This window comes from Lepidochelys kempii, chromosome 4, assembly GCF_965140285.1.
Source record: "Lepidochelys kempii isolate rLepKem1 chromosome 4, rLepKem1.hap1, whole genome shotgun sequence".
NCBI classification, from domain to species: domain Eukaryota; kingdom Metazoa; phylum Chordata; order Testudines; family Cheloniidae; genus Lepidochelys; species Lepidochelys kempii.
The window spans coordinates 25,365,174-25,381,431 of record NC_136383.1 but is presented as its reverse complement, the minus strand read 5'-3'; positions in this window follow the sequence as shown (position 1 = coordinate 25,381,431).

Below are 16,258 nucleotides of genomic sequence, written 5' to 3'. Positions count from 1 at the left end.
AGACTCCTGCAAGAAGCTGCTGAGTAAATGCTGCTGACTTGCTGTGGCAGATGCAGCTGGTTAACTCCGCCAGGATATAACAGATGTGGATGTGACCCTCTGGTTAGAGGGAAATAGGGGCAGAGATGGGGAGGTCATGTAGAAAGTCCTAAGAACTGGCTGGCTTATGCTCTGTTCTTATTATGTGACTTACCAACAAAGCTAAACCCCAGGAAAGGAGTAAATTGACCTGCTATGGCTTATATAGACTTCATGTGGAACAGGGTGGGAATGTAATCACTTCTTATTTCCATTTATGTTTCTGAGAGAAGAACTCAGGAAGCGACTTCCACAAGCCTCAGGAAAATTACCTGTAATGGAAGAATTAGCAAAAACTCATTGTCATGTAGATCTTGGTGTATTTAAACTTTGGAGAATAGAGGAGAAATGGTAATTGGTACCTAATTTTTCTATAAATTACTTCTCTTGCCACTCAAGATGCCTGTCATGAAGCTGTCAGGGGAGAACTCAGTTGTATCTTTTGTTCCCCTTTTTGGTGCCATATATTCCAAGTTAACTTTGAATAGCTAACACTGTCTCAGCTGTGACCATTTTGCCATTTCAAAGCCAGACATTGCAATGCATATGGGATTATTTGTGTCCGCAGTGTACTGAATACATACTGCAAATTTCTGAGTACCCTTAATGCACATTGACGTCAAGGGGAGGTTGGAGTTCATGGACACCTTCCAGGATCAGACCCTAAATTTGGAGTCACTCCAGTGAATTCAGTGAGATTAATCCAGATTTGCATAGGTGTAACTAAGGGTAGAATTTATCTCCAGCTCTATTTCTCTTCTGTTCTTTTTGAATTCCTCCTCTAAGATAAGGCTGTGTTCATATGGATCCGCTGATATGGCTTATTGAAAGCAGTGGAATCACATCCACCCCAGTGGCGTAAAGGGACATTATGGGTGGCAAATACCAACTGCTCCTCCTACCTACTCTGTAATCAGAAGGGCAAAAGCAGACCTCAGGCAGCACGACTGTATCTCTTTGGTCTGTCTGAAGGCAAGCTGGGGAGCAGATGAGTTGCCAACTCAGTCCTCAGCTTTAACCCCATCATTCCTCCCCAACACAGCTTCTCCACAGGCAGCCAGGCCCCGGGTCTCAGAGACCGTTCAGGAGGCCCGGGCAGGAGCGCACAGTGTGGAAGTCGATGTTATCTGCACTTCACAGGGTGTGGGGAGGGACTGAGTGGAAAGGGAGAGGCAAGGGTGTACAAGGAGCCATATGGCTGGAGGCAACCAAGTGCTGCAGTATGAAAAGAGAAGAGAAGAAAAAGGATGTGTGTGTGTGTGTGGTGGGGGAATTAAAGGAGCCTGGCTTTTAGAATCAAAATTGGGGAAATATAGGAGTTAGGACCAGGTGGGGAAGGGAAACACGAGGAAGGAAGCGAAAACTGATGTTCTGGAGTAGCCGGGGGGGGGGGGGTCGTCTTCCCACAGTGGGTGTGCACATGAGTGCTGGGTGAATCCTCTCACACAGATCTGACTGCAATCAGTATCTGCAGGTGGGTGTGGTGTTGCCTGAGTGTGTGCTGGAAAGAGGCTTGAGAGCCTGGTACAGCAACCCAGTGCAAGGGAAACCCAGGCTGGCAGGGCCGGAGGGCTGAGTGGGACCTCAGCACATCAAATGGCATCCCAGAATAGGGGTCCAACCCATCACAGGTGGATTAAAGCCAAGTGCTGGGAACATAGGGAAAGAAATAGAGAAAATGACTTGAGGAAAAGAAATGACATTTTAAAGATTTGTACTTGTTATATTGTGTCTGATATGACTGACTCTCTCCAATGTACTCCTCCCTTTCTCCTCCCATGATCCACTCTGGATTGGATTGAATTAGATGATCCCCTAGTTCCTTTACCCACTGGGATTTTTACTTGAAATCAGTTCCCATCTTAGTCACAGCCCTGTGCTTTGGTTTGTGTCTGCATTGTCTTCTATATGACCTGAAAATCCATCTTCTTGAAAGCACTCAGGCTTTTCAATGAAGAAGAGCCTAGTAATGGTGGTCGTCACCTCACCTTCATTTACATTTTGATCCATTTTTCTTCCTGGTTTCCTCCCTTTCCTTCACCCCCTGCCATTCCGATACTTATCATCGGAACCCTTATAGCCTTTCAGTGGCTGCCTGCTCTGGGAAGATGGATTGGGGACATACCACACATTCCCATACATTTGCTGCCTTGTAATGTTTGGTCCTTAAGTCAGTAGCAGCTGCTGTGAGCCAAATACTCTTGCTCTTTTTTCTTTTGTTTTGTTTTTCTGTCAGGAAAAATGACCTTGGAGACTTTCCCAAGATCTGGAAATGCACCATAGTCCTGCTAGGTAACAGAATCACCCCCGTGCAAGAGGGAGGAAGGGTGTGGGTAACCCACAGATCTGAAGAGCAGGGAGTAGGAGCAGTTAAGCAGAAAACATTAGTGTGCTAGACCACTGTGCCATCAAAGTTTCCCTTTGTGGCACTCACAAGCAACAGACTAATTAAATCCAGGCATAGCGAGCTAGCTATGAACACCAGTTACCAGATGAAGGGGCTAAATTTCTCTTTCCTACTTAATGCAGTAGGTCTGACAGAGTATGGGCAAATGGGAATTCTTGTATCTAGGTTGTTGCATAAACTCTAAGGTGTAGGTAACATCCTTAATACACCAGGGACCTAATTCTGATCTCACTTATACTAACGTAAATAAGGAGTTAAACTGACACAAGTGAAAGGAGAATCAGGCCCTAAATCAACAGAAATGGGGGAAGGAAAATAATGGGCCTCCCTCCCCCAGGGATTTTCATGTCAGCATCCAGTCCTGGGCTCTGTTTTTTTTTTCTCCACCAGGCAGCAAAAACTGCCTTGCGTGGGAAATGTTTGTATTTTCTAATGTGGGAGTGTAATGCAAAAAGAACTTTGTTGATAGCGTCATGCCTAAAGTGTAGGAATTAAACATCTTGGGATCGTTTATAATCACAGGGCTGGGGAAAAAAAATAACAGTTGCTTATAAAAAGAAATTCCTACAGGAATTTCTCAACCTCAATAAGATCTCTTGAGAAATAAAGTTTAATTGTAAAATTGCTACTTCAATCTATTCTCGTTGGCACGCTTGGAAAATTCTCTCCCTAAGTAAGAGACAAACCATATGGTTTTGTGTCTTGTGAGGCTTTGCTAACAAATATAAGGTTTGGTCTGGACTTAAAATTAAGGCTGATGTAGATATGGTCTTAAGGGTGTGAAAAATCCCCCTGCCCAAGAACCATAGCTATGCCAACTTAGGCCCTGGTGTTAGGGTGACTAGATGTCCCAATATTATTGGGACCATCTGGCTTTTAGGGACTTTGTCTAATATAGGGAAACTACTACCCCAGTCCCGATTTTTCACACTTGCTATCTGGTCACTCTTCCAGGTGTAGGTGCCGCAAGGTCAGTGGAGGAATGCTTCCATTGACCTAACTACTGTCGGTCAGAGAGGTGGTGTTCCTACAGTGACTGAAGAATGCCTTTCAACCGTGTTGGCTGCATCTCCACTACTGGGTCTATGCTGCGATAGTCTCCATAGCCTAGACATGGTCAAGGCTCTAGCATCATCTCCAAAATATAGAGATATAAATTTGGGGTAGAAAAAGTTGGCTAGTGTCTTGAGGGGGTTGGTAATAGGATCTGAAGACTTTCTCCTCTAATCTCTGAATTCCAGGCCGGTTCAGTAGTGATTGCAAGTTGTTACCATTTGACGGCTGTCAGGTAGACTATGTGAAATGAGTTGGTGGATTCAGTTCAGGTACAACGGTGGGATCACAAAGGGACTTAGGCATTGCAATACTGAGCATTATGGCACCTAACTTTTAGGTGCCTAGAAAACCATAGGAACAACGCTCCACAGTTGAGTTAGGCCCTTGGCTCCTTACTCTCTGAATGGGGAGAGATAGGTGCCTAAGTCTGATCCACAAAATGTAGCACACAAAGCTGGGAGCTGCTTAAGCTAGCCAATGGGATGGGCCACCTAGAGGGATGAATATTAAGCCCCATTCCTCTGTCGGGATTAGGCTTCGGGGATGTGCCTAGGCACTGCTTAGTGATCCACAAATACGAGACTGTCTCCTGGAGTCTGGTGGCTTATGCACTTAAACTGCTGCTTGAGGGAATGAGTTAGGTGCCTGCTTAGCTCCACACCAAACAGAAGGAAGGACAGGAAGTGGTGATGGTGCCCACCATGTCACTTTTAGCTCAGTGGTTCGAGTGCTTTGCCTGAGAGGTGTCAGATGCAGATTCAATTCCCTCCTCTCCGCAAGAGGGGGAGGAAAAATTTGAACAGGGGTCTCCCACCTCTCAGGGGAGCATTCTAACCACTGACCTATGGGATAGTCTGATGTGGCTCCCTCAGTCTGTCCTGTAGAAGCTGTTCCATTGTGGATAAATAATGAAAGTGTGTTTGGAGCAAGTATGTATTCAGACTGGAAGAGTTATTGGGCCCAAGAGAGTGAGAATAACTCTGTAGTCCAGTGATTAGGGAATCCCCACAGCAGGGCGGACATCTGGGTCCAGTCCTCCTTGAGTTTTATGGATGGCTGTGGGGAAAAACTGGGACTTAGGCACAAAGCCTATGATTTAGGTGCCTCAGTACCTTTGTGGATCTGGGCCCTAGCTGTCCAAGTCCAATATAAATATAAAGTATTATCAGATTGAATGAATACAGAGACTGACCTACTCCCATATATTTACATGTATTCTTTTTGGGTCAGTGATGAGTCAGTGTACATATACCACATACATACCCGCTCCTATGAAAGCTGGACTGATAATGCAAATAATTTCCTGCTAATCGGAAGCTGAAATTTTTAAATGTTTGCTTTAGCCAAGTTCATGTCTCTTTTCTGTCTGCTTTCTGTGAACAGTTGAGCAATCAAGTTTTAGTGCTGTGAATGTCAGTCACATGTATGAATATTCATGGAAACTAACGTTTAAAAGAGACTATCAAGAACTGAATACTTGCAGGGAGCTGTTCTTTATCAAGATGGGGGGGGGAAAGAGCTGTAGAATGCATAATACAATAACAGGTGGTGAATCATTTTTAACAATCATGATCTGACATCCCATGGGGCTGAATTCTTCAGATAATATTCACTGTGAATTATTCACTCATCTCTAATATACTGTGTGTGTGTGTGTGTGCGTGTATATATATATATATATGTGTGTGTGCGTATAAATATATAAAAGCTGTCATCAATTTCCCAAAGCTGTCCTAGGATAAATGATGTTTTGTCTTCGCTTTAGATGAGATCTGTGGCTTACCAAGTTATGAGAGAACAGACTCACTCCTGTTTAGAGTGGGGGAATAGTCTGTGTAAACTTTGGATCTTCCTGTTAAAGAACCTTTAAACTAAACTTAAACATGCTGGGAGAGGAATAATATCCAGAATTGTATTCAGAGACTTTAATCTTCTTCCTTTGTGAATCACCAGCCCTGTAGCATGTATTGATTTTTTTTTGGATTCATCATTGTCTTTCATCATATCAGTCAACATACATACTATCCTGCATGCTAAAAGATTCTCAACAATTACTACAGAGGATACCACAGAGGCAGGGCAAAAGTTACAGCACAGGTAGATGTGGTTTTAGACATCAGTTAACATCAGAAACAATGACTAAGAAAGTCCTTGAGAGAAACAATTTCTCTTAGACTTTTTGAACTTGGGGGTAAGCTATCTAAGCCCTAATGACCTCATATTTATTCTGTATTCAGTGTGCCATATTATATTTTTGCAGGGAGTGAGGAGACAATGGGAAGAAATACAATATGGTGATTTTTAAAATGCCATGCAAGTCATATGCTCTCAGTAGCATTATTTAAAACTTATGAGAGGAAGGATGAGCTTGGGGTTAAGGCACCGGACTGAGACATCTGGATTCATTTCCTGGCTCAGCCAGTTTCCTGGAGTGACCTTCTGCAAATCACTTAATCTCCCTTTGCCTCTGTTCCCCACCTATAAAATGGGTTAGATTGCAAGGTCTTTAGGGCAGGAACTGTCTCTTACTATGTATATCACAGCACCTAACACAATGGGCCTTCATTTCGGTGTGGGCTTTCTGGTGCTGTAATACAAATGATAAATCATAGTAATATGGGATCTTGGTCTTGTTTAATATATACATACACTCAGTGCATGTCTGACAGGTGCAAACCCTGGTAAGCACCCCCCAAAACTAGCCGTGTCTGTATGCACATGTATACATACATGGTAAGGAAATGTGAAATCTTAATATCGGTAAAAATTGGCCTTCCTGTTAAAGTGCTACAGAAAACTCCAGGCTCTATGCTTTTTGCTGTCATCATGAGATTGACTGTCCTGATGGCAAATTACACATGATAGATTTGTCAGGAAATTAAAACACCTAGTAGTGGACATCAAAGTGCTATCAAATGGATCTCCTGTCCAGTGGGAGTACCAGCGCTAGCGAAAAGAAAACCTGCAATGATATATAATTTTAATTGGACTCTGTCATGACAGGCTGACCAGATGCCAATAACAACACTAGGGAAAAAATAATATGAGAGAAGAAGAGATAATGACTATATATCTTCCCATTTTGCTTAGACCAACTGTGACAGGCTTTAATCTCTTTAAAATGTCTATTGTCCCAGACTTTCATTTATTTCTTTAAGAGCACAGCAACGCAGTGTCTAATACAGTGAATATGTGGTGTTTTATTGAGAGATGGCTATCTTATGGCAGAGGGTAAAACTGCACTTCTATGCAATGATGACAAATATGTCCCACTTCTCGCAGTAACCCGTCAGTACAATAGTCTACTGCAGAAGAAAGGATAAAGTCTTGCAATGGGTGGTATATATTGCAACAGCTGACTTGTCTGGATATTGCTGCCCCATGCAAGTCTCTGTGGTACCCACCAAAACAGATGAGAAAATATGCATAGGCCAGTCAGTTATCAGATTTAATATTTATGTAAGCAGTGTCAGGATGAGCTCCACCCTGACATCTGGTGGTGAGGTGTGGCAAGTTGTGGAAAAGAACTTCAGGGGCCAATCTCATTTGCATAGGCACACCCACCACACCTAGAATGAGACCATAGCTGCCCCAATGGTCACTTTGGCTGCTGTGGGATCCCCAGTGTCTCTGTTATTGGGGCAGGAAGAATAAATTGTTATTACCCTGATTATGGGAACTGTGCTTGGAACTGTACGTGGCCTTTTGTTACGATGGAGGGATTCACCATCAACTAACTAGCACTCGCTAGGCAAGGGTCATGGGTTCCAAAACTGTGTGAATGGAGAGAGGCTGGGGACAAGTATTAATACTTGGTGGCATGGGCCCCTTGGTGAGGGCCTTACATGCTAATTGCACTTCCTCCTCTCTCCACTGTGGAATATCAGAGCTAATTTTGATTTCATTAGAAGTCTAGTTATAGGCTGCTGAGCTCACTTTGGGCTGACAGTGCACCAGCACTGGGGCTCCCCTACTACAAGCTGAATTCACCTAAGAGCTGAAATCACTGAGTGTTGTGTTAAGTAGTGGGGGAGCCTGAAGATATATTGTGGAGCAGTTGGCGGGACGGCTGGAGTGCCTTGCAGACCGGCTGGTGAAGCAGTTCGACGCGGAGCAGTTTGTGGATGGCAGGAGCTGCTTGTGGGCCATGGAGCTGAGCGAAGGAGTTCGTGGGATGGCTGGCGGAGTGGAGCGGAGCGCAGCTGAGCGAAGGAGTTTGTGGGGCAGCTGGCGGAGCGGAGTGCAGCTGAGCGAAGGAGTTCATGGGGTGGCTGGCGGAGCGGAGCGCAGCTGAGCGAAGGAGTTCGTGGGGCGGCTGGCAGAGCAGAGCGCCGCTATGGAGCTATGGGGCGGTCAGCTTCAGATCATGTAAGGTGCCTCTTACCCACGTCCCATTTCCACCCAGGTTGGGAGGTAAAGCTCCGCAGATAAACTTTCGAACTCTGGGGCTGCCCTGACCAGGGACAGAGACTTTTGGGGCATTGGACATTTGGGGTTGCTGGACTCAAGAACCAAAGGGAAAAGGGCATGCCCCAATTTGCTTGGGGTGGGTTTTTTTTTTGCTCATGGGTTGTGTTATGAATCCTGTTGGTGGTGTTTCCCCAACATAATGCCACATTGTTTCTCTCTGTTATTAAAAGACTTTTGCTACACTCAGACTCTGTGCTTGCGAGAGGGGAAGTATTGCCTCTTGGAGGCGCCCAGCGGGGGTGGTATATATTTGTCCCAGGTCACTGGGTGGGGGCTCGAGCCGGTTTGCATTGTGTTATTGGAATGGAACCCCTAGATATTGAACCCGACCCTTGTTGCTGCCAACTCTGACGGGCAGAAGGGTTACATTTACAAGCGTCCCACCCTGGAGGAAGAGGAAAAGAGAGACTTGTGCACACACAAACACCACATACAGACCCTAAATCTGTGCCTTCTATAAATCTTAGCTGCCCGGGTCTATGTACCTAAGCCAAACCAAACTTAGTTAAAGATTTGCATCACTTCAGATAGGAACAATTTATTGTTCGCTCCTGTTTCCTCTCATCCAATTCTGGCTTCCCATCCAAAGAATTGCCCAGAAACCAAACTCGCTTTACTCCTCCTTCGCAGCTGCCTAGCCCACCCAGAGAGACCTCATAACTCTTTAGCCAGTGGACTCAGAGCCAGCTGCTACTTCTGTCTGTAGCCATGAGTCTGAATTAAGACAGGTTTCAGAGTAGCAGCCGTGTTAGTCTGTATCCACAAAAAGAAAAGGAGGACTTGTGGCACCTTAGAGACTAACCAATTTATTTGAGCATAAGCTTTCATGAGCTACAGCTCACTTCATCGGATGCATGTAGTGGAAAATACAGTGGGGAGATTTATATACACAGAGAACATGAAACAATGGGTGTTATCATACACACTGTAAGGAGAATGATCAGGTAAGGTGACCTATTACCAGCAGGAGAGCGGAAGGGGTGGGGGGAGGAGTCTCTAAGGTGTCACAAGTCCTCCTTTTTTTTTTTTTTAAATTAAGACAGGCATATGTTTCCTCTCTGCTGCCTTCCTTTCTTTCTTGCTCTGTGCATCCCCAGCTTTTTTTGGGTGGGTCACTCATTTGCAAACCTTACCAGAGGACAAACAATGAATAATTGGGGCCTCATTCTAATCTTACAGTAGTATAAACCAGCTAAAGCTCCACCAAAGTCCGTGGAGTTATAGCTGCATAAAGCTGGTGTGAGAATAGAATGAACTCATTGTGGGCTCAATCCTGCAGGATGCCGAGCATGCTGGCCTGATCCAGCAAAGAACTTAAGCACATGTTTCAGGGCTTGCTGGACTGGGTAAAGATCAAGCTCCATATTTGGAAATTAGGTGCAACTATTTAATAAAGGATCCTACCATTTTATCCCATGGGGAAATGTGCGTGTTATGAGGAATAATGCAGTTTCATCACTGTCAGGGCCAGGAGTCTATTACTGTGAGGAATCATGTTGCCTGTAAGGAATGCCAAGTTTGGGGAGCATACAGATATTGTACGATGAGAAATTGAGAAGATCTTATTCTGAGAGCGTCCATTAATCCAAAGGTTTTAAAAATCAGATCCTCCAAAACTTTAAGAACTGAGTTGACTGTATGATTTAATATATCATAAATAGAGCTTCTAGTTTCCAGTCTGTTTTTTTAAAATGAAACATTAAAAAAACAAAAAAACACTAATTAAAATTTACCTGTTACAATGTTTAACAGTTAAAAGGGGCTCAATATACTCAAATGACACATTTTTACACAAATTAATTAGAAAAGGGAAAATCACACAGTAATAATATTAAGCACTTCTATATAGACTTTCCTCAAGAATCTCAGATATATTTGTGGTTGCTAGTGGGTGAACTCCTTTAGAGTCATCTCAGGGGTCACTTGTATTTGAGAGTTCACGCTTAAGGCTCGATCTGGTAAGGTACTAAGCAATTCCTGGAGGTGACAAACACTGTTGGTTCCAATTGACTTCAATCGGAAGTGAGGGTCTTCAGCACCTTGCAGGATGGAGCCCCTCATGGACATGCTTGCTCTCGTGTCCACTATCCCTGAGAAATCTTCAAGGTGTTTAATGCTTGCCTCCCAGATCTCTTGTACACACAAGCCTTTGATGGGTGTTTTCATGTTCTGTTATTTTTCTTTATACTTTTGTTTTTGAAATAAGCAGTTAGGAGCGATGTCTCATACCAGACAATAACAGCTGAAACACAGAGGTTTTCGATCATCTGCTTTATCTTGAATAATTGCCCAGATTTCATTAGGGTTTGTAAAGCACTCTGATCTGCTGCAAACTTTACTGGAAAAATTAAAGGCCAAATTCGCCTGGTAGGGTAAGTCTGTGCAGCTATGCTGCCTTAAACCCGCCAAGCACCTGACCCTGACTCTATACACTTTCACTTGATTTAAATTAATTGGCAATTGTTTGGGTTAAATATTTTTAACCAGATTTTTTTACAATGAAATGAGACCTTTTCATGGAGCACAAAACCCTGCAAAATGGAAATGGGGTCACAAGAATTGTTCAGTGCTATTCAAATCACAGATTTGCAAAGCAGTGTTCACTCTGAGTGTGTTTTGGGGGGAAATTAGAGGAGCTGAGCACAAGCAATCACAAAGAGCATGTTTTCTGCCTGTCTCAGTAGCAATGTATATAGGTTATCCTCAATGGCTGCCTGCCCTCTTGTCAGACCAATTATTTTAAAACAATTGTTTCATTTGGAATAGATACTGCAGCATAAGTGATTGTCCCTTGTCAGTGACACATTCAATTAAAGCAACACAGAATATGAGTTTGGGGGCCCACTGTGCCTTGTCCAATCTTATCAGTCAACAAAGAACAACCTTAGAGACTCAAGCAGGGATTGATACTATTGTTGAGTGGCTGGAACATGTTGCACCTTCCCAGGGTTCCTTAGTGTCTTCATTTCCTGTGTCTATTCCAGCCAATGACAGGCATTTTCTCAGCAGTGGTCAAGTCCACTGTGCCAAGAGGCTTATGGCAGTGGAATATGATGGCAGCTGTGACAGCCCTGACAGCTGGGTTGAGCTCAGGGTGGTAGGTTGTGCTGGAGTGGTAACAGTTGGGGTAGCAGTGAGGTATGACCACTATTACTGGCCTGCAGATGTCAGTTTCCACACGATCAATTTCAGCATGTGACAGACACTTAGCATCCTTGCACAGCCAGGCAGAACTTTAAATGTACTCTGAGTATTGCGTGTCCTGTGTGTGCCTATTGTTCTGAGCAGGCATCATTTTAAAAAGAAAAGGAGGACTTGTGGCACCTTAGAGACTAACCAATTTATTTGAACATAAGCTTTCGTGAGCTACAGCTCACTTCATCGGCTGCATAAAGTGGAAAGTACAGTGAGGAGATTTTATATATACACACAGACCAGGAAAAAATATACATTGTAAGGAGAGTGATCACTTAAGATGAGTTATTACCAGTAGGAGAGTGGGGTGGGGGGAGAGAAAACCTTTTGAAGTGATAATCAAAGTGGGCCATTTCCAGCACATTTCCAGGAGTTAACAAGAACGTCTAAGGGGGGGGGGGCCTTAAAAAAGGGACTTTCCTGGCCAAAATGGGACTTATGGTCATCCTATTTAAACCTGTAACCTGGACCGAAACAACCAAAAAAAGCTTGGCGGTATGGGATGGAAAGTAGGCTTTGAAAACCAAATCTGGATTTAGCTTGCAAATTGAATCTAAGATTTCACGGCTGACGCTGCCTGTAATGGTCTGAATCAAGTCAAAATCCCAGGTCCAAACTCTCCTGAGCTTTGAAAGTTTGAAATCAGGTTCAGACCTGAATTTACAGCTCAGACCTCTCTTATTATCAGGATCACTGGTTTGCAGTAACATTACATCAGTTATGGTTAACTGGAAAATGTATCAGTTAGTTTCAAATCAAGCAAAACCTCACTTTGAAAGGTTTTCTTTAAGATCTTTCAAAACTGAAATTAAGATTGTGAAAGGATTGAAAATTTTGGCTTCAAAATCTAAACACTAGGAACACAGAAGAGGAGTTACATTTCTTTAAAAAGAAAATCAAAGGAAGAATTTGTCTTGTTTATAATGATACTTTGAAGTCACTGATTAAAGGTTAGGTGTAATATGGCCTAATCATTAGAGTAGGAAATTGAGAGTCAGAAATCCTTAGTTCTCTTTCAAGCACAGTCCCTGACTTGTTGTGCAATCCTGGACAAGTTATAACTCCTCTGTGTCTCGGTTTACCTATCTGTAAAATGGGTATTAATCCAATTTATTTACCACCAGGGGTGGGTGAATGATTTGGATTGAGGCTTAATTAGTGCTTGTAAAGAGATCGATGGATGGGAAGTACTTCAGAAGTGCAAAGTTTTATTTTTTAAAAACTATTATGCAAAACTATACTGTGATGGGAAATTTTTTCAGGCCCAGCTGATGATCAGCGTGATTTATCATGCTAATATTGAATGATTCTGAATTATGAGAGTTTGTTAGTTTCAGTATGTGCATGGTGTGCATCCGCATCTTGATTTCAGAAAAACTCTTTTGAGATATTTTAGGTGCTAAGGCATGATGTGCTTCTGGGAATAGATTCTAGCAAGCTAGTCTCCAAGAGAGAATTAATATAAAAATAATACTGTTACTCTTACCAAAATTCAGTCATGGGGAGAAAACATTTTTTTCCTTATTTATGACATGGGTGTTATGTAGATTGGTAAAGATGGAACCATGGATGTCTGCGTTGCTAACTCATTAACCTTAATAAATCCATTCTCCTCAGAAAACCCCTTAAAGTAGACCCTGGTATCAGTTTAACCTTCCACTTACAACGTTTCTGCAAAGTTAGAAAGCTGATATTCAGCATGGTCATGCTGTAGACTTCTGACATACCAATGGTGTCACAGGTCTTCTAGCTCCCTACCCCTGGAAACTATCAACGTTCAAAATCCAACTAAGAGTTAAATTCTCCCCTCTGCAGAAGGCTAGCCCAAAGGCTATGGACTACTTAAGTCACACTTACACCCTATTTTGAGGACCTAAGTGGTGAGGGCTTTAAGATGGCCCACTGCACAGGCAAGAATTTCACCTTACAATACTTGTTAACAAAAACAGTTCGGAGTGAGGCATTTCAAGGGCTTTCCCTAGCAAATAAGTCACTGCAGATCAGGCCTTTTCTCTCTTAGCTGTATAATATCTTACATAAGATGGCTTGCATAGGCATAACTGGTGTAACTAAGATCAGAATATAGTCCGAGGTGCATAGTTTTGCAACAGTTTTCAATGTTACTTTTGTGAGTCGGCCCTTGCTGTAGATCCTGAACTTCGACTCCACTCCTGCTGCAGCTGAATACAGGAGAAGCAAATGACCCCAGAAGTCAAAGTGAAGGAAGTGAGAGCCACCTACTATAAGAGTGCACACCCCTTGATTGCTGCCTGGAAACCCCCTCAATCAAACACACTGTTGGACAAGATACAGAGCGATCACTAAAAGAAGCTGAAAAGTACTGCCACTAAGTGAATGAAGGACAGGGCATGAAAGAGACAAACTAAACCTTGCATTTCTAACCTGCTCAGCATGAACGTGCATCCTGGAGAGACTGAAAGTGCTGAGTGGCCAGGGTGGGCTAGTTCAAAACTATTGCACTTGTAATTGTTTTCCCTACCATGCAAACGGTCATGCTGCATTATAAGTCCTCTCATCCATCACCCTTTTCCCACATCTCTCTCTTCCTCTTCTCCTCCTACATTGTGCTAACATCACCTTCTTTTCCTTTTTCTATTTACCTTCTTTTCTTTGTTTACCTCTGTTCTTTGTTTCTTTCCCCTCCTGTTCTCTTACCTCTTCAGAACTTCCATTAATATGTATTTGGTACTACATTGCTCAGCCCTTGTGGGCTAACATGGAACTTCAGAAAGTCCATTGCAGTGACTGAAGCTGAGAGAGAACAAGGTTTTCTTGCGGTAGTTCCAAGTTTTTTGATAGGAGCGGTGGCTGGGGCTACTTAGCACTAGTTTAATGCAGGCTGTTGTTAAGCACTAATAATAATGAGCTAGAAATACATGGGAAAACTCCAAAAAAGTAAGAATTGTGATGACAGTTTTAGTTTTCTGTGGCCTTTATTTTTTTTCCTTTCAGCTTCCACCTCTTCACATTAAATCAGGACATCAAGCCATTTACAGAGCTATATGCTCTGCCTTGCTGTGCCAAGAAGAAGAGCATGTATAAATAAGGGTGCTGAGGAATGGTTGCTTCCTGTGAATTAGTGGCCACCTTTCCATATGAGCCATGTATATTTGGGATCCTTTGGAAACTGGTGAGGTTGTCTCCTAAAAAGGGGACTTGAAGTTCACAGAGAAGTGTAGACAGTGTTTCCTATGAATCCACAGAGTAAAAGAACACTGAAGGCTTGACTTTCTCTGAGGTCCATGCTCCACTATCCATGCTCCACTGAACAGCTGATGCAGTGGAGATGAGGTCCAGGGGCTGTCATTGTTTTTTAGGACATTGGTCTCCTATTTGTTCTGAAAAGTCTTAGAAGGTAGTGGGAAGTCACTCCTATGAAGGTTCATGACTTCTGGGCTTCTTCCACACTGTGGCATCACCCCTTGGAGGTTGACCTGGCACTGGACTTAGACACCAAGGGACATGGTTGCCAGTTTTCATGGCAGGAAGAAATCCAAATGGACAACTGGACCACTTATCACAGATCTTGGCTCATCCACACACTACAGTACCAGCAGCACAGAATCTGGAGTGCCACTCAGCCATTGGTTTCTTCCCTCTACTGCACAGTGGAGGGCAGCATTTGGTCTTAGACTCGTAGTCTTGAAGGCCAGAAGGGACCATCGTGATCTTTTAGTGTGATCTCCTGCACATCACAGGCTATGGGACCTCACCCACACACTCCTTTAATAAACCCATAACCTCTGGCTGAGTTACTGAAGTCCACAAATCATGATTTAAAGACTTCAAGTTACAGAGAATCCACCATTTCTAGTTCAAACCAGCAAGTAACCTGTGCCCCATGCTGCAGAGGAATGCCAAAATAATAATAATAATAAAAACGTACAATTGGCCTTTTTGTCATTTGGGTATCCCTGATGAGGGAGGATCTTGTTAAAAATATGTCTACTATTTATAATAACTAATGAATTATAATACTTAACAATTATAATATTTAAACTCTTGATCTGATAGCTGGGATCTAAAGCTAGGTATCACTATCTCTATTTTGGTAGAAATGAGGAGCTGAGAGATGAAGTGATTCACCCAAAGTCGTATGGCATGTGATCAATGGCAGAGATGGGAACAAAACTCAGAGCTCCTGACTCCCAGTCTGGGATCCTATCCACCAGATATTGATGTCTCCCTTGGGAAGGGTTTTTTCCTTTGGTTCCTCGCAGATTGTGCTTTTCCCTGAGGGAAAAACTGAGCCATTTCTTTGATGGAAAAATGTTCAATGTATATATTGGAAAAAATTGCTCTTCATAACATGCAAAATTTAGGAGACGAGCGTACTCATTCAAACTAGGTGATAATGACACAATACAGCGCTACCAGCTCTGTTCTTTACTGTCTTTGTGTTATTCACTCAATATGAAAGTCCTTAATATCATCATGACATTCACATTATATCGTTCCGAATTATCCAATTCCAAAGGCAGTCAGTATATTACATCCTTTGCCAGTGACAATACAGAATTTTCCTGTTGTAATATTTACAATGTTATTCACTCCAAGGACTGGAAGTGACTGATATAACATTAAAAAAGCTAAATTTTGTGATACAATATTATCATTGCCATGGGACTGTTTGGCTGCCAGCCCTGCTTAGCTATAAGAAGGAGGCAAAGGTGCTGGGTAAAACAAAACAATCAAGCAAGTAAACAAAAAACCACACCCCCAAAACAAACAAAACCACCCCTAAAGCCAAGATGTGTGTTTCGTGATGATCATTCTTGTCTTTACACTCTGTATATTTTAAACGGTTACTTTTGTATCTGTAATCGGCTGCTCTAGGATTGTCGCTTTGTCGGCATCCATTAAAATAATGCTTCTATTAAAGTGCAAAACCAAATCCCAGAGCAACTGCCCTTCCGTTGCAGTCTGCCGATCTGTCATCTGCCTGGCTCTAGCTTCCCTCCAACTGCACAAGGAACACAATGCAAGGGGGGAAGCTTAGCATGCAGCCTGGTATTAGAGTCTATAGCAACA